Source organism: Tachypleus tridentatus, chromosome 4 (genome assembly GCF_004210375.1).
Source record: "Tachypleus tridentatus isolate NWPU-2018 chromosome 4, ASM421037v1, whole genome shotgun sequence".
Taxonomy (NCBI): Eukaryota; Metazoa; Arthropoda; class Merostomata; order Xiphosura; family Limulidae; genus Tachypleus; species Tachypleus tridentatus.
Window position 1 is genome coordinate 74714568 of NC_134828.1, and position 26009 is coordinate 74740576.

At 34.0% G+C, this 26009-nt stretch overlaps 1 protein-coding gene across 7 annotated transcripts in view; it reads right to left on the minus strand.

Moving 5' to 3' along the window:
• The window catches only part of LOC143249453 (uncharacterized), a 224768-nt gene that overhangs the window by 104193 nt on the left and 94566 nt on the right, over positions 1 to 26009 (minus strand). For 2 of the 7 annotated variants that reach the window (XM_076499321.1, XM_076499317.1), the window contains exon 1: positions 11330 to 11426. The exons of 4 other annotated variants lie outside the window; for them this stretch is intronic. The gene's annotated coding sequence lies outside the window, so the exon portion shown is untranslated. Of the gene's footprint in view, positions 1 to 1093; positions 1238 to 11329; positions 11427 to 26009 lie in introns of those variants that run through there. One more of the 7 variants, XM_076499318.1, reaches the window with a different exon arrangement.

The window sequence follows — 26009 nt, forward strand, 5'->3', positions numbered from 1 at the left end:
GATAATTCCACCCTCGCTTACCAACTATTGAATAACTGCAGTGAAGAACAGAGTAGTTACGCACACATACATATAAAGCTGGTTCAAGGGCGGTGCTAGGAGAAATATATTTTTAGATCCCTCACCCACCCTTAAAATAATACTAATTAAATATTTCCACAAACACAGCACATACTAACATAGTTAACACAATGTCTACTCACACACTAACACCGCTGCACTGATATCTTACACATCATGCACAAGTGTGATGTACATAGCAACCAATCAGCTCATGCGCAATGCACAAATACTTAATTCAGAAATCCGTTACAGCTGCAATTTGTTTAAACGCTTATTCGTTACTAAGTTGTGCGTTTTTGGTTCACTTTCATCGAAAACATTTTGAGCTGTTGGTGGCCCTAGGCAACCGCTTAATCTGCTTATTCCTAGCGCCGCCACTGACCTGATTTAATGACGTGATGTGTTTGTTTTTAAATTTTGCGCAAAGCTACACGAGGGCTATCTGCGCTAGACGTCCCTAATTTAGCAGTGTAAGACTAGAGGGAAGGCAGCTAGTCATCACCACCCACCGCCAACTCTTGGGTTACTCTTTTACCAACGAATAGTGGGATTGACCGTCACATTATAACGCTCCCACGGCTGAAAAGGCGAGCATGTTTGATCCGACAGTGATCGAACCTGCGAACCTCATATTACGAATAGAACGCCTTAACCCACCTGGCCATGCCGGGCCTGACGTGATGTGATCAAGGTTCAGTTTTATTGACAAGACTAAAAACGCGAGATTTGTGTTTTCAAAAATAAGTGTACTATTACACCTTAAGCTACTTTTACTTATCAACAATAGCTAAATCAATCAAGCATATGAAAAAATAAACCTGTTATATAGATAAACAGGCCTAGGCCGTTTATGACATGCATAGGACTATACCTACCAACACTGCAATAACATGTTTTCACTGGTTTAAATCGTTTGCTTTTATACTCTGGTCAACATTTAAACTTAATAATTTCGCAACTTAAATTTTCATTCTGTATACCACACACAATATATTTGTTATATTACTAATTACTACTTAAGTATCCCTACCGTTCGTTACGAAAACCAACCACATTCCCTCCCGTTCGTCTTCAGTCAGTTTTCTTGCTTCACCAGTCCCCATCTCTTTTGTCCATTAACCTTTCCTTCTTGTGTTTTTCTGTCCTGTTTCTACTTGAATACTTTGCCCCACCTTTCACTCACATATAAACACCCGTGATATTTTTTTCTTTAAGGTATGTACTTTATTATGGTCCTGCAGAGCCCTGATGTCACACCAGTACTCACAAAATTTACTAATTAACACATATATCTACTGGCCCTGTGACTTTCTAGCCACATTAACCTTTTGGTTATCAACATTAGTAAATTACGAGTCTAATTTTTACCTGATGTCATATTTTGTTACACGGATACACTTTGCCCAATGTTTCATAACAATTAATTAAAAGCTACTCATTAGGTTTATTTAACACAACACAGATGTACCACTTAAAACAGTCGGGATAGGTATACAATTATTGCTGGCCATACCAGTGTCTTTCATAACATGGAAAATTGATTCTTAATCCATTGGGTTGATCCACACGTAAGAAAACTAAATTCTCATAGTTTCAAAGGTTCTGGATATTTCCGACCACATGGTTTTACTTAAACAATATCTACTGGAGGTGTTAGCCCTCGGATAAAAGTTTTAAAAACTTTTTATACAATAAAAGTAGAGATTTCATATTTAAAAATAACAGAAGCCTGTCTCACAAAACAATAAACAAACGAAAGTTTAAAATGTTCCACGAAGGTTCTCAAGTAGCTGCAAATATAAAAACGACAGCAAGGTATCGTCGATATAGAATAAACATGTCATAGAGAAGTAAAATAAGTTTGTTTAAAAGGATATCGCGACTTTATGTCCCGTCTTAGAGAGCGATTACAACTCCAAACATGGCAAAAAAGATAATCGTGAAGGACATATGGGAGGGAAATGTTATTTCACTAAGTGGACAGTCTGAAAGATAAGTACCTGCTGATGGTGAATAACACCACATTTCCAAGGAAGGTGCTTCGTTATTTAACAAGAACTTATCCAAACTATAAATGGACCAAACAATAATATCCGAATATATCTTGTGAAATGTTAGTTTATCTGTTCAACACAACACCTTACACACACACGACATAAATGACTAGGTAACTGACACTACGGTTAGGGCGAGGCTATCTATAATTTTGAGCTGCGAACTAGAAGGAATGCAACCAATAGGTAACACATATCGCCATATTGGTTAATCGTAAACGAATAACAGATTTTACTATCATTCCAATAAACACTCATAGCTTAAAATGGGTGTCATGTTTGGTAGTTTCACTTTTCCAACCTGTGACCTTAGACTCTAATCAGATAAACTCACCACTACGCCATGCCTGAACCTTTTTGAAAGAAAGTTAACAAGTGTGCCAACTTTTGAGAAAGATGTCCACACTTTTAATACAAATATTTATACGTATGTTTTATACGTATGTTGTAATCTGAGGTAACTTACTGAATACCGAATAACGTGGTAATCGTATTACACTCCGGAGTGCAAAAATGATTATAATACCCTGAGAAAATAAACAAAGACAATTATATTAATAATTTGCTATAAGGAATACAAACAAACGTAGCTACAGTTTTTTTTTTCGTTCTTATAGTTACTTAGTTACTTCACTGTATTGAGCACGAAACACACATCAATACAACAAAAGATTACCACAGAAGGATACGATAAACTTAACAACTGCACCAGTTTCTATTTACTACACAGCAATTTTCATTTCTCAAATCATACTTTAACAACAGCTAAAATATTTAAGTACAGGAAGTTTCATGTGCAAAAATAAATTATAAAAAAGGGTGAAGGGTAGCGGGAACTTGTAAACATTCTAGGTAACACAAAACATCTGATCCAGCCACACTGCAGAATCTTAATAAGAAATTAATCTTATTATTAGATTGAAAACTATTATATCAACAATGCATGAGTTACGCCATTGGTATAGCACTCAGTGAAGTCATCTCCAAGATAGCATATCAAGGTTATCAGGGTCATTAGTATTATTTTCAAACACAGATATGATTTACATACTTATCTCCCAGCAGCTACAGGTGAATCACATTCTTAGCTAAAGTTCGAAGGTCCCGAAGTTTTCTACAGATTCAAAATGATTATGTGAAATCATAAGTTAGATCGTCAAAGGCAAAAAACGTTAATTTCGTATAATCCTTGACATAACACAAACACTCGCTATAATTACAATATGTGTTGCGCTCGAAAGAGCAGAACATAATATTCGTTTGAAAAAGAACATGAAACAATAAACTAGGCAATTTGATGTGCGATTCTAGCCCCTGAACCTAATAAAAAAAACTAAGTACGGTACCTTTAAGTTTTGTCCTGTTAATACGTTTCGCCAACCTTTACAATTGCAGATTTTATGGCTCTGAATTGTTATAAAAACTTTATATCAAAAAGAAAATGTTCCAGTGTCTACAAGACTTGTAACAAAACTACTTACTAGTCTTAAAATTATCTGCAGGATACAGCAAATTTAAATGTGTTAACTACGAAATTAGTCTTTATTCATTGTCGGTCTTCATCAGGAAGCCAATTACTACCATACTGTTGTTGTAATCAGCTCGTAAATAAAGTCACTTAACCAAGTTAACTGCACTAGGTATCAAGCCTTATACATCATCTCCATGTAAACGATGAGGAAATATACACCCACTAACGTCCAGGTTAGTTTGCTTTCCAAAAACTTTTCATTCATTACACTTGAGAATATTGTTAAATTATAAACGGATCAACTATAGGCAGTTCAGTATGTCATCATATGATGTCATCTCTGGAAATTAATTTCACTATGCAAGTTATTACATTTTTATTATTAATGAAAAACGAATTTATTATTTTAAGATAACGTTTCAGGAATCATATTTGTTCGATTTCTGAAATATTTATAATATTTCTACCACTTCCTTTTAAGACAAAAAGAAATTTGATTTATAAACCTCTTATGGAATTCCTTGATTTTCTTTTTATGTTGCAAAAATAATAAACTGGAAAGTATATACTTCGTCACGTTTCATCTACATTCTGAATATAAATTAAATGTGAACCGTTAACTTGATTTTAACACAAACCTACTATATATATTTTACACAAGTCAGAGAAAAGAACCTGTTAAAAAACTAACTGGTTTACCTATTTTAGTTCGTTTGAAACTAGCGAGTAGTTTCTCTCAGGTCTATACGACTATTTGTGTGAACACTTAACGAAACTGGATCCTCTTGTAGAACTGGAAACACGTCTTCATGAAGGTTCATATTACAATACTCTCTACCGACTAAGACGCTGGAGCTAATACCGAATGGGAGACAACGATCGTATACTTATACAATTTCAGGTCTACCTGTCGTTCGGCATTGTAATTAGATCAGTGTGTGTAAAGAGTAAAAAAATAAACGGAAAAAACTTACCCCGGTAGTTAGGTGTATCAACTGAAATCTGGGTAACTGTACCTAGTCGATCACCCCAAAATCTGATTTTTCGGCCATTATACCATGATAATGCCACGGAAAATCAAGTTTAGAAGTGGTCTCACTAGTACATAAAACTGTTCCTATAACGTGTTTCTGAGTATCACTGGTACGAGTTGCAGCTAACCCTTTGACTTATGAACTTGTTTACTGTCTAACTCTTAACACATTGTACTCTACCGCCCTGAAACAGGAGGGTTTTTAGCCTCCTTCTTCCCCATTAGCCCCTTTCGATTATAATAAATTTGGGCCACATGCCGGTTCTTTTTATGTTTAAATGATGAGGAACGCATTACTGACACTTGGCTAATTAATTCAGGATTTCGACTGACTACATAACTCTATATAACAATAACATGAACCTGTTAAGGTGGATATTTGTTGAAATATCAATCAAATTCTAAATCTATTGAAAATGCAACGCTACTGATTTTGAAAATATCTGCGTTTTATATCTGTATCGTACAAATCAAATACATAAAACCTTAATTTGACTGTTGTTTTAAATATTATTTAACAATCTGACCAAACTCGACAAACAGAGTCTTGCAAACTACGCTTGCATATCTGCTTAGGTGTCGCTCAGATTCTCAGTGATTACGAGGGGAAATAATACTGCTACTGCTTTGTGTCTTTATGAGAGCTTACTGACACACTGGAAAATTTCCCTCTCCTCTCTTTCTGTATATTTATGTTAAAAACACTTAAGTCAGAGGGAGTAACTAGTTTAAAAGCATAAGTAGTTTACCTATCTTAGTTTGAAACTAAAAAATAGTTTCTCTTATCTTTTTACGTTTCTGTGTGTGAACACGTGAAACTGGATCCTCTCGCGCAACTGGAAACAGCTGTCCAAGAAGGTTTCTATTACAATACTTTCTAGTTTAAGTAACACTGAGTTAAATTCTGGAGTACACAAGTTACTACCGAATAGGAGACTTAGTTATACAAGACAAGTACATAATATATTATTACATGCTTGTATAGCAATTGACATTGTAATATAATAGGACAACAAAGTTTTATCACATACTCTATTTCAACTTTGAATAAACAAAGCAGTAGTTTTAAAATGTAACTATCAGCTAATTCTCGCCACCTACATAACACTGTTCAATTATCAGGATATTTTATTCGAATAGTTGATAATAACCATGTTTCGCCGTTCACCACCTACGCATGTTTAATTGCATAGGACACTATTTATTCATAAACTTTTAAAGCACACATACAAGCCTAACATATAATGTGGTTCAATTTAGTAGCTATTGAGTGGGCACTTATTGATATATGTGCAAAGCCTCTAATGTTCTCGTTTACTTCCATAATATGCGAATAATTATTAAACTTTGGAACTGTTAAACATGTTAGGTTTTACTACATAACAACGTAGTCCTGTTTAATTCTATAAGAAACAAAAAACACAAACTGATTCACGTACATAATGCGATTTAATATGATGACGTAATTCATTTCTGCCCCCCCCCCCGCATCCATTAATCTGATGGACAGAAATAATCAAATTGGCCTTTTGCTTATTTGTGGTTGGCATTATATTTTAATAAATTTTAAAAATAAATACATCTTTCAGAGTTGTAATGGAAACAGAAGAAAACTATCTGAAACAAGTAAAACATTAAATAAAAAGGAAAATTAAAAAAAAAAACTTAAAAGAAGGCAGCCCAGCTTGCTTTGAAAACTAATATTTTGAAAGAAGTTCAACAAATTAAAGAAATAGAATGATTAATTAATAACACACACACATCAGTTGCTTTTTCACATTCCATAAAAGTTATTACACCACAGTCACATACAATGATGCTCTAGCTTCATACAATTGTAATTATTTTAACAAGGTTTAATTTTTTCAATTTTCCACGAGAACTAGGAATATAAAAGTTAGATCATGTCATGTTAGTTCATACCAGAAACCATGGTAATTTGCACACATCTGCCTTTTTTATGTATATGTATGCGCAAAGCATCCTTTATTTAAAACAAAATATATATAAGGTAATTGCTTTTCTCCCACGGCTACAATTTTCATAGTATTTTTAACATTAAACCTATTTATTCATTATCTTATTGGCTTTAACTTGTAAATCCACTCCTGACAGCGATTAAAAGAAGGCTTCTTAAAAAGAAAGTTCTAGTATCAGCTCGATCCCGCTTTTTCCTACATCTCTAGGGATCATTAACTGAAAATGGCCACTTGCTTATGAAAACCAGCAGGAAGTCTAACTGGTTTATCTCGTATATAAAAGGTAAATGTCCTTTACAAAAACAAAAGCAAGGATTCTGATATTTGGTTGTACGATTAGACTTGATATATTTTTATTAAAGATGCTCACCTTTGACACAAGAAAGCCAAGACTGTTTAGAAATATGATTTTAGTTAATTTTATACGATAAAATTGTTAAACAACAACTGAGAAAATTTTTCTTACATGCACATTGTTTTGTTTGTTTGTTTTTTTAACTTCGCGCAAAGCTACACGAGGGCTATCTGCGCTAGCCATCCTTAAATTAGCAGTTTAAGACTAAAGGGAAGGCAACTAGTCATCATAACCCATCTTGGGCTACTCTTTTACCAACAAATAATGGGATTGAAAGTAACATTATAACGCCTACACGGCTGAAAGGGCGAGATGTTTGGTGCGACAGTGATTTGATCCCGCGACCCTCATATTTCGAGTCAAACGTCTTAACCTACCTGGCCATGCCGGGCCATCTGCAAATTGTATTTACAACTTATTAACATCAAAATCATAAAAACTTCTGATAAACTGTCTTTAGGGATTATTAGCAATGACACTCTGGCTCAACGGTAGAAAATGTAACTATTTTGGTAGGTGATGGGGAATCCCATCAGATACAGAGTGAGGCACATGGCTGTATAGGGCATGATGACCCAGAGATCATTTTACCGTATTGTTTTCTGTGGTCTGAGTAGTCGTTAAATTGTTTCCATTATGATTATAAATGCTTCTGATAGACTGTTTTATTTTCTGATTGTTAACATTCTAATCATAGAGGTCACCGACAAATAGTCTTTACAGTTTATTAATATTCCGATCATAAGGGCTTCTGATAAATGGTCCATATAAGGATAAATAAAAACTTCAAATTGTCTTAGTGAAAATTAAAAACCAACAACTGATTATTTGAAACATTAGTCTTGGAACATAACTTTCCCATATGCTAAACCTAATATAAAGCCAAATCCTGTTACAACTTTTTCTTTCATAGATAAGTAAAACATTGCTAAAAACGTGCAAACGAAATTGTTCGTATTTTCCCCAGATAAAAATATCACGAGGTTCACTGAAGGATTTTTGCTCTAGACAAACTGTTCCTCTTCCGGTAACTCAGCGGTAAGCTTGCGAGCCTTTAAAGTTAACATTCAGAGTTCGATACCTGCTCTGGGTACAATATACGTAGACTATCGTGTAGTTATGTTTAAACAAAACAAAATATTATCTTATAACAGTTGTCCTCTCCATAAACTTTATTCAATACTTTATGTAAATTTATCAACTACCCACCCAACTAGTTATTTACGCAATGTAACAGTCATGGCGTGTTGCAAACCGTGGGAAAGTGACGTGGTGTATCAAACCTGTACTGCCTTATTGTTTAGTTAAGTCACATTCTAATTATTTATACTACATGATTACCCGAGTAATAACAATTCGATACTTCGTATCATGAAACAAAATACTTTCTTCTATCGTTATACGTACACAGATATTCCGATATACACCTTTAATTTAAGTACTATTACAAGAGCCAATAAGGTTTGCTAGTAGAAATTACTACATTACCCGCTAGTACAGCGGTAAGTCTATGGGTTTACAACGCTAAAATCAAGGGGTCGATTCCCCTAGGTGGGCTCTGCAAATAGCCTGGTGTGAGTTTGCTATGAGAAAAAACACAGAAATTACTACAATAACGGTTTTTGCTTTCTAACAGTAAACGGTAAGTATAGAGGGGTGAGCTGTAAAACGAAATGGTCGACCTATATTATGTATTGCTCATCACAATCTCAAATCACCCTTGTAACAATCTAAGAGACTTTCATAAACATCTAACTTAGGTTTTCAAAAACTATTAAGTCTTTTAGCTTAATCAAATATAAAGTTAAAGGTTTTTTCTCTTAAAGAGTACGGAGTTTTGTACGGTTTTATGTATATATTCCCATCTTTTTTCTGTTTTCTTTCGTATGGTCATCCTTATTTTTAATTTTTTATTACTTACTGACATATGAAAGCATTGTTACGTTTTTGTTTGTCTTAATACTAATGTGTAAAATACGTTTCATAAAATGACTGGTCAATAAAACATTTGTCCAAAACTTGGATGACTGAATTTCTGTTGTTTTTTTGTCTATTTTACTGACTGCGCAGAAAAACTATCAGCCTTAGATAGCACTTGATAACCACAAATCTTTTGAAACAGATGATGAAATTTGATGCGTGAAATTTATTACTAGTCGGATATACCAACATAAAAGGGCTATACAGGTATGTATATATCACGATCAATAATAAATCTTTCCTCATTTTTGTCGAGGGAATGAATGAATTTGTCACGAAGCCTTGTACTTAACAGTTTCAAGTGCAATTACACGGCCTACTGGCCCAATTTCTGCTAGCTTGATATAGCGATACTACAGTCACATGACCACTAATCAATGACATCAACGTAAGTGGTTCTTACTAGCAGTATGACCACCTGCTTGCACTATACCAGGTATATGTGTACAGGCTTACACGTTTTCACAACGTTACACACCAGACGCCGACTTCAAAAGAAAGAACTGGAAACAAAACACTCACTACTGGTGACAATTTTGTCAAATATACATACAAGTCCGTTACAAAATGCCGAACAAATGATAGATATTTTGTATAAGTGTGGCTTTAAAACAATGTGTTTAACACCTTTAAGTGATGCACGAGTGTGTTTTTGTATTAAAATTAACGAGCAGAATTTGAACGACCGTGACTTATTTTAGTGACCAATAGTAAATGTTTTTATTTAAAAGTTATTTTTGTCTTGTGTCCAATTCATAACAAAATAAGAACTAAGGTCTTGATATATTTTTACCTATCGTTTTTGGTATCGGCAAAAAATTATTCAAGAACTATTTCTTCGATTGGTTTGGTTTGAATTTCACGCAAAGCTACACAAGGGCTATCTGCGCTAGCCGTCCGTAATTTAGTAGTGTAAGACTAAAGTAAAGGCATCTACTCATCACCACCTACTGCCAATTTTCGGGCTACTCTTTTACCAACGAATAGTGGGATTGACTGTTACAATATAACGCCCCCACGGCTAAAAGAGTAAGCTTTTTTTTGCGAAGGGGATTCGAACCTACGACCCTCAGATTACGAATCGTGTGCCTTATCCACCTGGTCATGCCGGGCCTCATTTCTTCGATTGCTTGCAAAAGTTCAACAAATATTACTTTCTGGAATAAAGACAGGTTAGGAGATTTAGTTCGCTAAATTTCACTAGAGCTGTTAACGTAAATAGAAACAGGTCAAGTTTTAATTTACCACACTCTCTAGAAATTAAAAGTGAATAATAAAATCCTTTATATTTATCATAAGCGCATAATCCGAATATATTAATAAAATTGTTATATATATTCTACAAAACGCGTGAATTTCCTAACATTTCTCAGTGCTGATTATATTCAATATAAAATAATCACAAGCTTTTAATGGCCATCAGAGGATTCGAACCCGTGATCCACAGATGGCGAGTCGAGTACCCAGACCAAGTTCAGGGTTAATAAGATGTTTGAGAAGTGTAGATTTTCTTATCCTTGCTAATTGTTATTTATTAATTTAAGATGCAATTTATTTGAACGTGTGGTACAGAATATGACTATATTACTGGTTCTGTGCTCTAAAACTTTTCTAAATAGTTATGAAAAGCGATGTGTTTTGCGAAAGCTTATGTTCTATAATTAGAAACTCCAATCAGGATAAAAGTTAAACTAAAAGGTGCCCGGGCTTGTTATTCCCTGCTTAGTGTAATACAATGTCCTTGTTTACACAAAAATAACAATGACCTACTTTGAGTATGATCAATGGGTGAAAATATATTCTAAATTAGGTTATTTTTAACATTGTCTAATGATTAACTAGATATTTAAACACAACACAATCGAGATCGTCGATAAGTTAGGAATCCTAATTAAAATTATACCTAATTTATTAGAAATAAAAAAAACATCGAGAACAATTGTCAACAGACTATATCAACATGCAAATATAGGCAAAACATATTACGGCAATTACGAACAAAACTCTTCAACTGTGCAAGATTAGTCATTTTGAATGTTTTTACAAAATTATAGCATGAAGCACAGGAGGTAACATACACGACAAATAAAGACTAAAATATCTTGGAAGAAATTACACAAAAATTATATTCAACATTCTTACACTAAACAATGTACGTGGAAATGCTCACTGTTATATGTACGAGGCAATGGGTGTGGTTTTCGTACTGAAAAGAAATTGAAGGGTCTGCACCATGGATATTGCAGTTGAGCGAAGTTATAACTATATCAGTTTTGTCATTTATTCAATTACACTAATTCAATTATAAAGAGATTAAAAAAGGTTAGTTTAGTTAACCCTGGATTTCATAATAAATGTTGATATCAAGAACAGTAAATAGCAATATAAACTCACTTCAACCAAAGACATGCAGACGAACCAAGGGACAGACACAGAAAAACGTTATATCTATCCACATAACGTTATCCTCATACGACGCACGTGACTGAAAATATCCCTTCTACAGCGTTAAAACAAAACCTCCTAACGGATGTAGTGACCTTGGGTCAACAGCTGTATCGAGCTTGGTAAACATTTTCTAAAGAGCTGCTTTGACTTAAATTCTCCAATCACAGAAGAGGAAGAACACTGTTCTTAAATAACACAACTGTTAAAACACTTTACGATTTGCAACCAGAATAAAACTTGTCATTTTTTTTCAAGATCTTAAATAATATAATTTAATTTAAGCAAAAGCCATGAACACTGGGCTGAAAAAACAACAACACTAAAACAAAATAGTTATCAAAAAATGAACAAAATTACCAAAAATGTTTGTTGGACAAGTTCTTTTTTAAAACTAATTTACCTAAGTTAATTCAATATCAGTGTATTAGTTCAGACTTTACATATATGTTTGTCCCACCTTCACACTTTTATCGTCAATGTATTATTGGTTAATAGCACAAACGTTCCATAAAAATGAAAAAAATAATACTGGGATCGAAAAACCTATTTAGAAATGACTAATTTGGACTTGCGGCAATTATAGCAATTTTAAGTTGTGACTACTGCATAAAGAGTTATCATAAAATACATAGGCTGATTACGTTATTTTAAAGCGATTTTGGAACTTCACCACGTTGTTACGATCCATGTCGCCACGCCAGATCAGTGATGACATTGCATTTTGATAATATCCTACATATTAGTTTTTTTCGTGACATACTGATCTTCATATTTAAAGTCGTTCTAAGAAAAAAAATGTATCATTGTTTCAAACGTTTTTTTTTTCTTTCAGTGAAAATATTACCCAGTCCGCATTTCTTAAGATCAGGGGCGGGAAACCGAATCAAACTCGGAAAAAATTCTAATGGAATTTTTTAAAACTTAAAATTCTAACTCGAATTGAAATGATACAAAAAGCGAAAATTGGAACTCGAATCGATAAAAACTATCAATATGCTACTGTATTTCGATTTTTCAAGGCAAACTTTCGAATATCTAATTTTTCATTGGTATAGGATCACTCGTTGTACTTGTTATTCCCCCGACAAACACAAATCCTCAGGTCAGACTGGGTCTTTCATTTGTGTTCAAGAATCCTTATATTGCCCATCTCTCTTTTTCCCTACGTTTTTACTGACCTCATTAACCCTCACCCTTAATCTGTCTTACTGTATTAAACTTTTTAAGGTATTGATATTTTTACAAAAATCTGTTTGGCTTCCAATGTTGTAAGTTCTTCATTCCTTAATAAGGCTGCTTCTACCTGGAAATAAACCGCTGACTGCATCTGTAGACGTGGAGATTATAAAAATAACTTTGCTGAGAGGATGACCAGTCGCTTATCTTACCAAATCATAGGTAAGTAAATCATTGGAATTTGACCTCATTAAGCCTAAAATTGACTTCCTCTGATGTCGACATGACCAAAGAATCTTAAAGACGCTTGCTAACTAGAAAAGGAGAAAGGGTTATCATGTTTCCCTAAGAATGAATACTGTTACTTTCGATTTGGCCAAATAGAAACAGCTCTGAATGTGGTAAAAGTTTTTGATTCAGCAATTTTATTCTAGATTGTTTTTAGCTGTTGCCTTTGGTATTTTGAATTAAACTGTTATTAATGCGAATAATCCTTATGACGTCCAAAGAACAAGATCAAACATCATACGGAGAAAAAAGAAAATGTCCTAATAATGGGACATTATTAAAACCCGGATGTAGCTTTAAATGCAATATATTTCGCTATAGTTTATCGATGGAATTATGAACTTTTAGTGTGTTATAAATAATTGCCTATTCTATACATTTAAGAAGTTATGAAGTGATATGAAAGATTTTTTGAGATATTAAGCTCAGACGCAACTCGGATGCAATACTGCTGGGTGCAGTGGATGGTAAACACTTTTGACAATTAAATGCAATATAGGATTCTTTCTAATGATATAAATATTTCTTAGTTATCGTGATATAAATTAGTTCAGTTGAACCACCTTTAGAGTAATACTGGCATGTTGGCTATTTCTTTTGTCTTCTTAGAAAACTACAGATTAATTAAAATTAAACTTAATCTGTAAAATTAATTAATCAATTAAAATATGTTCCTCTGTAACATTTTTATACTATAATATGACACAAACTAGGCCATGATATAGCAAAAGAAATTCTGTGGAGTGAGCCAACTGGGCCTAACTGAGAAGCGCACATGACGTCACTAAGCTCCGCCCATACTCGATCGAACTGTCAAAACTGCGCATTACTTACTATAGATAAAACTAGAGAAAAATAGTGTACATTACTTAGTCCACATGTCTCATAATGAGGAAGATCTTTCCTTTGCATATTTCGTCTAGTCGCTATTTTTTTTTTTTTTTTTTTACGTTTTCATACCATTTTCAAATATGGGACGTTACAAAACTAACGAAATATATTCACATTTCATAATCGCTGGTTTTTGCGAACACGCAAAGGCAACTTACAGTGTAGTTGATTGCACTATGGTTTTAAAGTATCCTCGTGTTACTCATCTAACAAAACATCTGGAGAGACACCATAAAGCAGAATTTAAAAATCTAGTAAAAAGATGCGAACCTTCAACGATGAAAAGATCACTTCCACAAGATAAGAAGACTCGGGACTACGGAGACTCCAAGCGTACAAAAAACATTCACGAGTTTATTTTTGTCCAATAATAAATATTCCAATGGACATAAAAACGTTTATTAATGCTGTGATTGAGTTGATGACCCTAAATGGGAGACCTTTTTCTGCAGTAGAGGACAGTGGTTTATGTAAACTAATCCATTCGATTAAAAAAGCGCTCAACACAACAATGGATCGGAAAAAAAATTGACTTTAGTTGTTAAAAAGTACAGAAATTGTGAAGCAAATAAATGAAGATCCAAAACACAAAACGTTTTCACTGAAAATTGGATAGATCGTCTAGATAGATCTATGTTAGCCATTAATGTCCAAGTGATTAATAGAGACTCTCTTCAAATAACAACGTTAGCTGTTACAAACTTCTCTTCAGCTTATTCGGGTGAAAGCATCTAATAAATAGTTTTATAACTAGTTTATATGTGTTATCGAAATACAACTTAAGTAGAAATCAAGTGTATTCTATCACTAATGATATATTAGATATATGGTTAAAGCTGTGGAATTGATTTCCGATTAAGGATATGAGATTGCTAGTGATGAAAGTGATGAGTGAATCAGATTATATTAAACTAGGCAGTTTCTTCTGTTAAATGTGCTGATTACCCTTTACTATTTGCAGTAAAAGATACTTTAAATGGAGGACTGTGTGCAAGTGCTATATCTCAGACACGAATACTGTCTATAAATCTGCAAACTCCAACTATAATGAATATATTAAAGACAAAGACACATCATATGCTCATCGTAGACGTGGTGACGCGATAGTGCTCAATATATAATACGATCTCCCGTTCACTGGAACTCCGACTGTTTATTGGAATGGACTTGACAGTTTCTCTTCAATTGTGGGAGAAATTACAAGAAATTCTGCACTTGTTAGAAACCGACTAAAAGCTACAGAACGGTCACACGAAAATGTAACTCCGAGATACTTCTATAAGGTGTGGTTTGTTTGCAAAAGTGAAATATACAAAATCAAACGTCTGCAAGCTCACAACATAATAGCAGCAATGATTGCGAGGGAAAAAGAACTTCTTATAAATGAAGTTATACAAGTATCGTTATATCTATATCCTAGATTTAGTGTTATGCTATCTGGAGTAGAACAGGAACAAGCCTTAAACCATCTGATTAAATGTAGTGGAAAATTATGTGCAATGAATCCCAAACAAGAACTTCAAGTAACTTCGGAATCTGAAGAGCAGATGGCATCCAGAGTACATCAGAGGCTGTACTAAAGAAACAATTTGTTGCCTGAAGACATTGAGAATATCTTAGTTGTTCATTCTAAATTCAATTTGTAGCTTATGTTATATAACGCTTGTATTTTCTATATAATAGAGGAATTACATTAGAAACTCCTTTTTATTATTCCTATGTTAAAACTTCATATGTTTATAAAACTATGAATTAAAAACGTATTAAAGAGTTTAAATAAAATAAGAAATCTAAATAAAGTATCGGAAAGAACGAGTGGTTTTTGTTAAATACGTTGGTTTTATTAAGGCTGGTTTTAAACGTGTATTTAAAAGTTCGTAACTGAACACAAGCAAAAAAGAAGAGTACATAGGGAAAGGCAACTTAGTGGTTCATACCACAGAAAGAGAAAAACAACAAGATAGAAAAAGGTTTGGTTTGTTTTGAATTTCGCGCAAAGCTACACGAGGACTAACTGCGCTAGCCGTCCCTAATTTAGCAGTGTAAAACTAGAGGAAAGTCAGCTGGTCATTATCACCGACTGCCAATTCTTGGGCTACTCTTTTACCAATGAATAGTGGGATTGACCGTCACATTATAACGCTGCCCTTCCCCACCCCAGCTAAAGGGCGAGCCCGCGACTCTCAGATTACGATTCAAGTGTCTTAATCACCTGGCCATGCTGGCCTCGACAGAAGAAGGAAAAAAGAAAAAGCTGCCAACGTGTAGTATTTATAAAGATTAAATATAAAAACTCATAGATGAAAAGTTTTTTTTTTTCAAAACTAGTTGTGAATGCAAATATCAAGTTATCAAAAGAACCAGAGAATAACTTGATAACAATTTTAAATAAATATGAAAAACTGGAATTGAAATCGAAAAACGAACTTGAATCGAAAAATATAGAAAAAATAATCGTAAACGAAATCGTTATATTTTTTTTTCAAATTTCAAACAGAAATTGAAAACTTGATTTTTTTTTCAGTTTCCCATACCTACTTAAGATTATTACATATAATAAAATTGCAACTTAGAGCATGATTCCTTTATTTGTATATATGAATGTGTTTACTAAAAGTTTGCAAAGCTCGAAAAACTTCTTATGTAGATATTATTTTTGCTTATCATGTAGTTTTACACTTTGAAAACAAGTCAATTAAAAATATTTACATCAGAAATTTCTCGGACTTTAAGTTAGCAAAATTTGGGTTATACTTGACTCAGATGTAGTAAGTTTCTGAAAAATAACAAGTCGTCCTATTTTTGGTTAGAGGATATTTGCTAAAAATGTTTAAAACTATTTTATGTCTGAGTTTTAACACCTTTTGTATACCAACGAAATAAAGTATACTCAAGGCTTCAGTAATGTCCTTTCTGTGCTCTTGCAAAACAAACCAAGCTTCAACCTACACTTTAAGTTCTTAACTTTTTAAATTGTTTTAAGATTCATACATAATGGCGTGGGAAACCGGTGCGGAATAGCAAATATTTCGGTATGATATAAACTTCTTTCAGTTTCGGCAGACCGTTAGTAACATACTGCTGTAGCAGTTAGGAATAATACACTAATTACATAGTGGCTTATAAAGTCCCGGATATAAATATATCGTTTATTCACTATACTATGAACATTACCTTTCACCTGAGCTCAAGGATAACAACAATATACTCAACTTTGACGTTCAACAGTTTTAAAACAAGCGAAACTTAACTGTATTTGCTTATTCAGAAATAAAACTTTTTGAAGTTTAGAAAAACCTGTAGCTGCAACTGATAAGTGAGGTACTACACCCTCATTCCATAAAGTAGGTCATCACTATAGGGTGTGTGTATCATACAATCTCGAATTCAGACAGCGTTCACGAGAAAACGTTTTTCTCAAAAGAAGTACGTGATAAGGGTATATATACATTTATGTTATTCTAGTCACTTGGGAACGTATCATGTATCACATGAATTGTGGAACAACCTGCTTAAAACACATAATTCAAACCTCAATCAGTTCTTTCCCTTCTTTAAAAAAATATTTGCCCTAAAAATAATAAACATATACGAATTCTTTATACGTTGTAATGGCAGAGTAAATATTTCTATGCTTTTTGGTATTTTTCAGTTTCAATTTTGTGTTCTATAAAGTGTTTCGTCAATCCAGGAACTTCTTGTTGTATTACTAATTCAAGGCATGTCTATTAATTCTTCTTCTACAAGTTATATTTTTACATTAAACCTGTTTCAAGGAAACCTTGATAGTTTATGACAATATTTCTCCGATTAAGTCAATTTGTAAACTATTAGTTTATTGCTGAACGTTTCTAACCAAAATCGCGACTTCAAAATAAATGTGCATTTTTACAATTTGCATGCAATTTTTGTGCTACGTTTACTGTTTACTATATTTTCAGTATCGTACTAATAACTACAGGAAGTTTCGTAATCCAAAGAAACAAGCTTTACTGTTAACGAAAAATAATCAACCTTCATAGTTTATGTGGTATTCAGGTTACATTTATCATTCAAAAAAGACACATACTAAGTTATTTTAACACTAAAAGTATTTCCAATGAAGCTCAATGCAAACGACTAGCACAAGACCTAGAATATGACAATGTATCGCAACAAACAAAAGATAAATATATAATATTGCTCCTATAGGTTTGTTTGTTTATGAATTTCGAGCAAAGCTACACAAGGGCTATATGCACTAACTGTCGTTAATTTAGCAGTGCACGACTAGATGGAAGGCTGCTAATCATCACCACCCACCGCCAACTCTTTTACCAACAAATAGTGGGGTTGTTTGAACATTATAACGCCTTCAAGTCTGAAATGGCGAGCATGTTTGGTGCGACAGGGATTCGAACCGGCAACCCTCAGATTACGAGTCGAGCGCCTTAACCACCTGGCCATGCAGGCCTGTTCCTAAAGGGGATACGTGAATTTGTACAAACTAAAATGTATGTAAACACATAAAACTAAAACCACAAAATGATTCACCTTCGCGGCCTTGTAGTGCCTTACAACATTAACCGAAAATTCTTTAGAAATCCATACTAGGGGGCGCGACCATATGATTAATTAAAACAGGGGGCAATAGCTTGGTTTAAAATTGAAGATGGGCTCCACCCACCCTCAAAACACGCCTCTCCTACAAAGATTAGTCCGTCAAATTTCCTTGGAGAGTTCGAAGAAGAAGAATGTCGTCGGTATTTGGGTAATAAAAGTTCATACCCTGGAGGGTCAGGTTCTCTATGACATCTTCCTCCTCCCCGTACTTATGTTCTTGACGAATTTTATAACTGTGTAACTGAATATTATTTAGATCCTTTTCCGGGCAATGTCCATGTATTGTGGCTCACTTACTGTGATTATTTTATTCTATTTTGCAGAAATGTCAAGTTTGTTGGTGGCATGTTTTTTTAATTGTTTAGTACATACATACATATAGTAGAAATATATTTATTATTATTATTATTTATATATATTTTTTTCTTTTTTATTTATTTTTATATTTAAAATATAAGTTAACTGGGGAGAGATATTTAGGACTAGCTTCATCATGTATGAGGTACCTGTAGTTCGCATAGTAATTCGTTTTTCATCCAATTCTTATTAAAGTACATAATTCTAATATGTAGGAGTCTATCTGGTATGATTGGTATGTTTGAGTATTTGTGAATAAACTGGGATGACATAGTTCTTGGAACTCTGTATGCAGTTGTTAGGAGTGTATTTTGGATTGTTTGTAGTTTAGTTTTAATTATTTTATTGCTCACAGTTATCCATGCTGGAGCTGCATAATCTATTACTGGTCTAATTCGGTGCCCTTGGAGAGTTGAGAGTGGTTTGGTTTGTTTTTTGAATTTCGCGCAAAGCTACTAGAAGGTTATCTGCGCAAGAGTTAGGAGTGAAGTAGATTAAACAAATTAAATTATTGGTGGTAGGGGGAATAATAACAAATAAAAGTAATACATTGAATTATTTTGTCACAGGATGTTTAATTGATACTTGCTGAACCAATAATTTTTTTAAGTAAGCCAAAAATTCTGACCATTATTTTATTACATTTTTATATTGATAAAATTTCACATCATTACATTGTACCACTGATACATTTTGGCTAAAAAAAATAAGGTTTATACATAATGGTTTCGTTGAGCAACATACACTTATTTCAAGAAAAAATATTCCTAAAGTTGCAGGCCAAATAGCATTTAATTTCATTTTTTGTTTTTTATCTACGTAAAATCATTGACTTTTATCTGAAAATATGCAAACTGGTTTACTTGTTTTATGAACAATTTACATGAATGTGATCATCCAGCTAATGGTAACTGGACTTATGTGACTGTTACATTTGATATCGTCAAGCCTAAGAATATCTGTATAAACATTCCTGTACCTCTATAACATGTGTATAATATTTACTTTACGTAGCCTATGCGTGATCATTCCTCCTTTGAAAGTTTAGCACAGACACTGAAATTACACATACCATAACTGAAATACGAAAGCAAAGCTTGTTTGTTTGTTTGTTTCTGTTTGTTGACCGTATCTCCGCGTAGTTGACGATACCTGTCTAATGGAACTCAGGAGGTAGAGACAAAGATCTACTTAAATAATACGTTTGCGTTTGTCCGTACATAACTTTCCTCGCGAATTTCTCGATGAAACGCTACAAATCTCATATCGATATACATAACGGCCTTTGTCCAAGAAGTCCGGTTTGCATACTCGCTTTTCAACTTAGAATTACCTTACCTGTTTTTTGCTTTGTCAAACATTTCTATCCAAAGAATATGGTTCCACGATGACACAATGTCGTTGTTATCATGTGACGAATTACTTCAATTTCAACTTTAGTGTTTTACTTGCAAAGTATTTCAAACAAACACTTAACCCACGTAAAGGTTCCTAAAAAATGAGCACTAGATACATTTTCTGTGGGCGTTCTCGAAAAATTTAGGCCTAAATTACGCATGCGCATTTCGTTTGCTTATCACTTTGTGAACACTAATTCAGACGTTTCTGCATATCAGTTAAGTTCGTCTTCACTACAATTTTACTTTTATTTCGTAATAAAACTTAATTTTACTTTTATTTCAGCTTCGGTTATTTTCATTTAGTGCTATAAACTACTTATTATTTTATTATTCGTTTTTGTGAGATTTTACTTTTAACTCGTGAAACTGTCATACGCTTCAGTGAACGCTCATAATTGTTTCCTACTGTGTACACTATTATAAATACTATTACCTTACTGTTTGCTTTACTCTGGTTTTATTAAATAAAGTCACGTCTACATTAGGTTGTCTAACCCTATAATTTTTTTTCTTTTCAAATAGACCAAGATTTATCAATATTACACAATACCTACAATAAAGCCTAGCATAAATAGCTTGCGTGAAAATAATAGCATAAGGAAAATTCAAACCAAGGGCAAGAAAATTACGGCAAATGTTTTGTGGCTCTCGGCTAACCCTAAACAATGTTGTTTTGTTTTAACCAGTTAAAAAAGCGTTTTGCAGGTAATTTAGAAAACGTACTCTTTTTTTTTTTTTACGAGTTACTGATTAACCCATTGGCTAAGTGCGAAATTTTTGCAAGCCATACGCCGTATAAAGTACGCTCACATTTAACTGTCGGAGGCGGACCGTATCCTATATGGATGAATCAGCAGTCAATGGGTTCATTAGACGTCTTTGAATAAAATAAAATAAGTTTAGTTGAAAACATTCTATACATTAAATTAACTATATTCACTAATTATTGTTACGCATAAAATCTCGGACAAGTCTTCGATTTATTATGTTACGTAATTTACGTACGTTACGTATTACGATTTAAAATAACCGGAAATTCTATTTTGAATGTATTAGTTACTTAAATATTAATATGTATCAAATTTATGATATTTGGCGACAAGATTGACACACACACACATTTTTCTTAACACAAATATATTTTAATATAAAAAATCATAATACAATTGATAATAACGGTTGTTACAAATAGTTATTACAAATAATGGTTTTTATACAAAAGTTTTGCAAACTTACAAACAATATCGAGTCTCATATCTGGTCTGAAACTGAATCTTTTATCGACGCTCACAAAGTGCGAATTAATTTTTTGTTGATGAACCTGTACCTCTTGACGGCTAAACAGCTTGAAGCTCACGTGAGCTTTCATCGAAAACAATATCTAATGTTCTCGTAGAAATGCTAAAGTCCGAAGTTAATTCACTGAAGTTAAACAGTTTCTAATGTTTGAAATCTATAAATCGTTACTGCTCAAATATCTACTGTTTTCCGATTAATAAGCGTTAATCACAATTCTAGCTTCAGAGGCTTTCAGTTAAACAACTGTTGCTACCAACAAATTTCTATTACTCTCTTCCCGCATCTTGCTATAGCTACATCTTGTATTCATTGGGCGATGATTTAGAAAGTTCAGTTGGCAACAATACTGGCAAAAACTAGTATTTTACATACATCGCATTTTGTTGATTCCTACGTTCAATCTACAAGTTTAGAGAACAAGCGGGACTTGTGCAATATATAACTAACAACATACATCAAACGGAAACAAACGCAGATATTAAAATAGATATGTAACAGTAAATCCGCTACATTATGAAGTAAATGAACTTGCACACCCACCAATTTACGTAGGTCCTCCGCAAGATATAAGATATTGAAATTTCAAAACAACTCACTTGTGATCATTATACAACCTATGGACGTAACTTACGATTTCAACAATACCTTCTTAGCCCAGACGCATCATACTTTTACTTTATTTTATGCATCAACATTCTTCTGCTTGAAATTATCACTATTCGAATAAAATGTTATTAGTCACGTGTACATGTTGCCTGAACATTACGGCATGGTTTTCCATCGACGAGTTCACAGTCTATATATAGCATGTTCCTCTGTAACAGATGAGATGTAGCAATCTCTGGCCATTAGATGCTTGTTGAGATCAAAATATTACTTGCAGGAAGTTATTGCTGTTAGGATAGCTTGTACTACAGACTATAGTTTGAAGTCAATATAATAAATTTATCGATAGATAATTTGCCACAGTAAACAATAATTAACGTCACAGGGCCTAAAATAAACGTCAGGGTACTATTATACAAACAAGTTATGGATGTAAGAGTAAATGTAATTCTGGCTGGAGGCGATGTTCATTTCGTATATTCGTTTTGCGTGATGCACTTTGTCTTTCGTGATTAAATATATCCGTTGAGATCTAATAGAAAGGTAAGAAATTTCTATATAATTAAAAGTTTATCTCGGGTCAAGCTAACTACAAAGAGATCCGGATACATCTGTACAACCAGATGTTCATTTATGCTTTTGTTTGCAATTAGCACGTAAAATAACATGCACGCAGCTGGAAGCGCCACTTTATCTACAGGATGTATCACATACATTGCACACTCATTTCCTTTGTTGTTAATAAAAAAAACAACAGAAAACTACACAATAAGTTGTCTGTACTGTGCTCGTCGTAGGTATAGAAACTCAATTTTATTTAATGTAATATTCACTTAGACTTTACTGCTGAGCCACTTGGACCCACACTCATATTTAAACATGCATTTAAATGTTTGTTATCGTAATTAAAACTCACTTACAATTTATGTATTTCAGCAAGGAAATTATAACCCAATATATTTGATAAAAGTGCGTATATTATTTAGACGAAGTTTTACTCAGGGGTCTTACATTAACGTAAAAACTCAAGTGGTCCATAGTTTGCCACATTGGACGTCAAGTTTATGTATTAGTTTCAGCTGAAAAATGCCAAACTTGTCTTCTAATACTGTGTTATTTGACGTTGTAAATCATCTGAAGGAATTTCATAGAGAAAATTATATCGATAAGCTAAATAGCAGTAGACTATCGGATCTACACATTTTTGTCAAAGTTGATGTTCACGCCACTGACAGCATGTAAAGCTTTAACAAATTTTGTACTTATATGGATTGCTAGAAGGAAATGTTTCACGTCCGATACGACAGAATTGAGTGAAACAGGAAGTTGGTGAAGTTTCGTATAATACCTCTATAGGCTAGTGTAAGATAACGGCACTGTTTCACCCTACCGGCAGTGTCGCGAGGTTTTGAGTGACACTTAGACATTTACTTGTTTGAAAACTGAAATGCTAAGAGTTACGTTGTTACAGATAATGAAAGTGGAAACAAATTATGATTTTATGATTTTTTTTATATAAAATGTGCTAATAACCTTTGAAACGTAATACAAGCTTTTAGCAGATGTTTTATTCCAAAGGTTGACAAGCTAACAAAATACCCTAATAGAAGCAGGAAGTGAATTCCAGAATGACATATTCATACATACATCTACACCATTATACAAGAAAGACAAAAAGTGAAATTTAATCAATTGATTGATTGATTGATTTAGTGTTTTATGGCACAAAGCAGCGAGGCTATCTGCGCCAGACATTCGGTAAAAATGTAAAATAAATAAATAAATGTAGTAATAGACATAAATGGAAATGAAGGTAAAACAAAAAAGTATAAAACCAATGTTGACACCTTGTCTACAATGTTAAAATAGAAGGCAGAGTATAAGAAGTTGTAAGGTATTTACTCTAGCAAAAAGGTAATGATCATAACCCGCCAGGAAGACTAACAGGTAAGTTCAAGAACCACCGTCAGTCACCTGAAGTTGGTCTTTCCAATCCTGGTTCCGGGTTATGTGTCATAGCAACCAGTATCAAAATGTAAAAGAATAGAAGTTTTAAAAGATACATAGCAAAATTGTAACAATGAGTAGCCAAATGTCCAGTAAAAAGATAAAGTCAAGTAAATGGAGTAAAATTTGTAAAAGTAAATGATGGTAAAAACAAAACAGCAATTAAAACAGAAAATGGTGTAAAAACCAATGGTGACATCCAGTCTTCAAAGTTGTAAAATATTTACTCTAGCAAAATGGTAATGATCATAACCCGCCAGGAAGACTAATAGGTAAGTATAAAAACCACCGTCAGTCACCTGAAGTTGGTCTTTCCAGTTCTGGTTCCGGGTTATGAGTCAATATGGCCAGTACTAAAAAGTAAAGTAGTAAAAGTGTGAAATGATATGCAGCAAAAGTATAATAACAACTCGCCAGGACGACTAACGAGTAGTTCAAACGGATAGTTCAAACAGTAGCGTTAGTCACCTGAAGTTGGCCTTTCCAGTCCTGGTGTCGAGTTATTTAATGTTCTGGCCATTGTCCAATGTTAAATTGAATGAGAGAAATTAAAACTATAAACAAGGAACCACAATTAAAAAGGTGTAATGAATAAATATGCAACACTTAAATGAGATTAAAAAGATTAATGGCCATTAAAAAATTAAAAACATTATCAAGGTGGACAGGGTCACCATCACCAATAACTCTGTCCAATGTTACAGACTGACCCTGGGAAAAAATATGTTTAAAATATTGCCGTCGTTGAGAATTGTAACGATGGCAAGAAAGTAAAACGTGGCTGATAGTGATTTGAGTGTTACACAAACTACACATTGGTGCATCAGTTCCAGATAAAAGGAAATGATGAGTTAAAAAACTGTGACCAATGCATAGCCTAGTGAGAACAACTTCCTTCTTCCGAACTTTACGGAAGCTAGATGGCCAAAGTCCAATTTTGGGTTTGATTTGAATAAGTTTGTTGTCGCGTTGCTCACTCTAAGAGGACTGCCAGCTGGCACGGAGCCGAGCCTTGAAGACAACACCATAGTCCATGTACGGAATAAGCATAGGAGTGATGGTGCTGAAGCAGACATATTTAGCTGCCATGTCTGCAAGCTCGTTCCCGCGAATACCAACATGGCCTGATATCCAGAAAAACTGGATTGAAGTAGCTGCTAATGAGAAATGGGCCAGTCGGTTTCGAATATCAGCGAGAATAGGATGCGAGCTAACGTGTAGCGATTCCAAGGCAAGTATAGAACTAAGCGAATCAATATAAATAGTGCAGTTGGAGTACTGCTCAGCTACAATATGATCCAGGGCAAGAGATATGGCATACAGTTCAGCAGTGAACACAGAAGCTGTAGAAGGGATTCTGCGCGCAACTACTGACCCATAGCAAACCATAGCAGAGCCCTTTGAATTACCTGATTTGAAACCATCTGTATAAATGGGAACTGAATGATTGTTTGAAAGATATTCATTGAATAAAGGACGGTACTTCCAATCTGGAGTATCTGCCTTTTTTAGGTTGTTGTTGTTTTGAATTAAGCACAAAGCTACACAATGGGCTATCTGTGCTCTGCCCACCACGGGTATCGAAACCCGGATTTTAGCGTGCAAGTCCGCCTTTTTTAGGTGACTGAAAGAAAGGTCACATTTGGGGGCTGTAATAAGCTATGGTGGGATGGGCCGACCTGTGGAATCTGCAATGTTATCCAAGGACAGACCCAATTCATCCAATTGCGCCCGGATGCGAAGGCCAAACGGAGCAATGACAGATCGTCTGTTCTGAAAAAGTACTGCCCACCGAGGAAGGAAAACACATTTCCAGGTGGGATGCTTTGGTAAGGAATGAAGTTTCGAAGTATATTGTAAAGATAGTTGCAAACGGCGAAGGTGTAGAGAAGGTTCATGAGATTCAATGTATATACTTTGAACTGGAGAGGTACGGAAAGCCCCAGTGCAGAGTCGAAGTCCTTGGTGATGAATGGGGTCCAGCATCTTTAAGGCCAAGG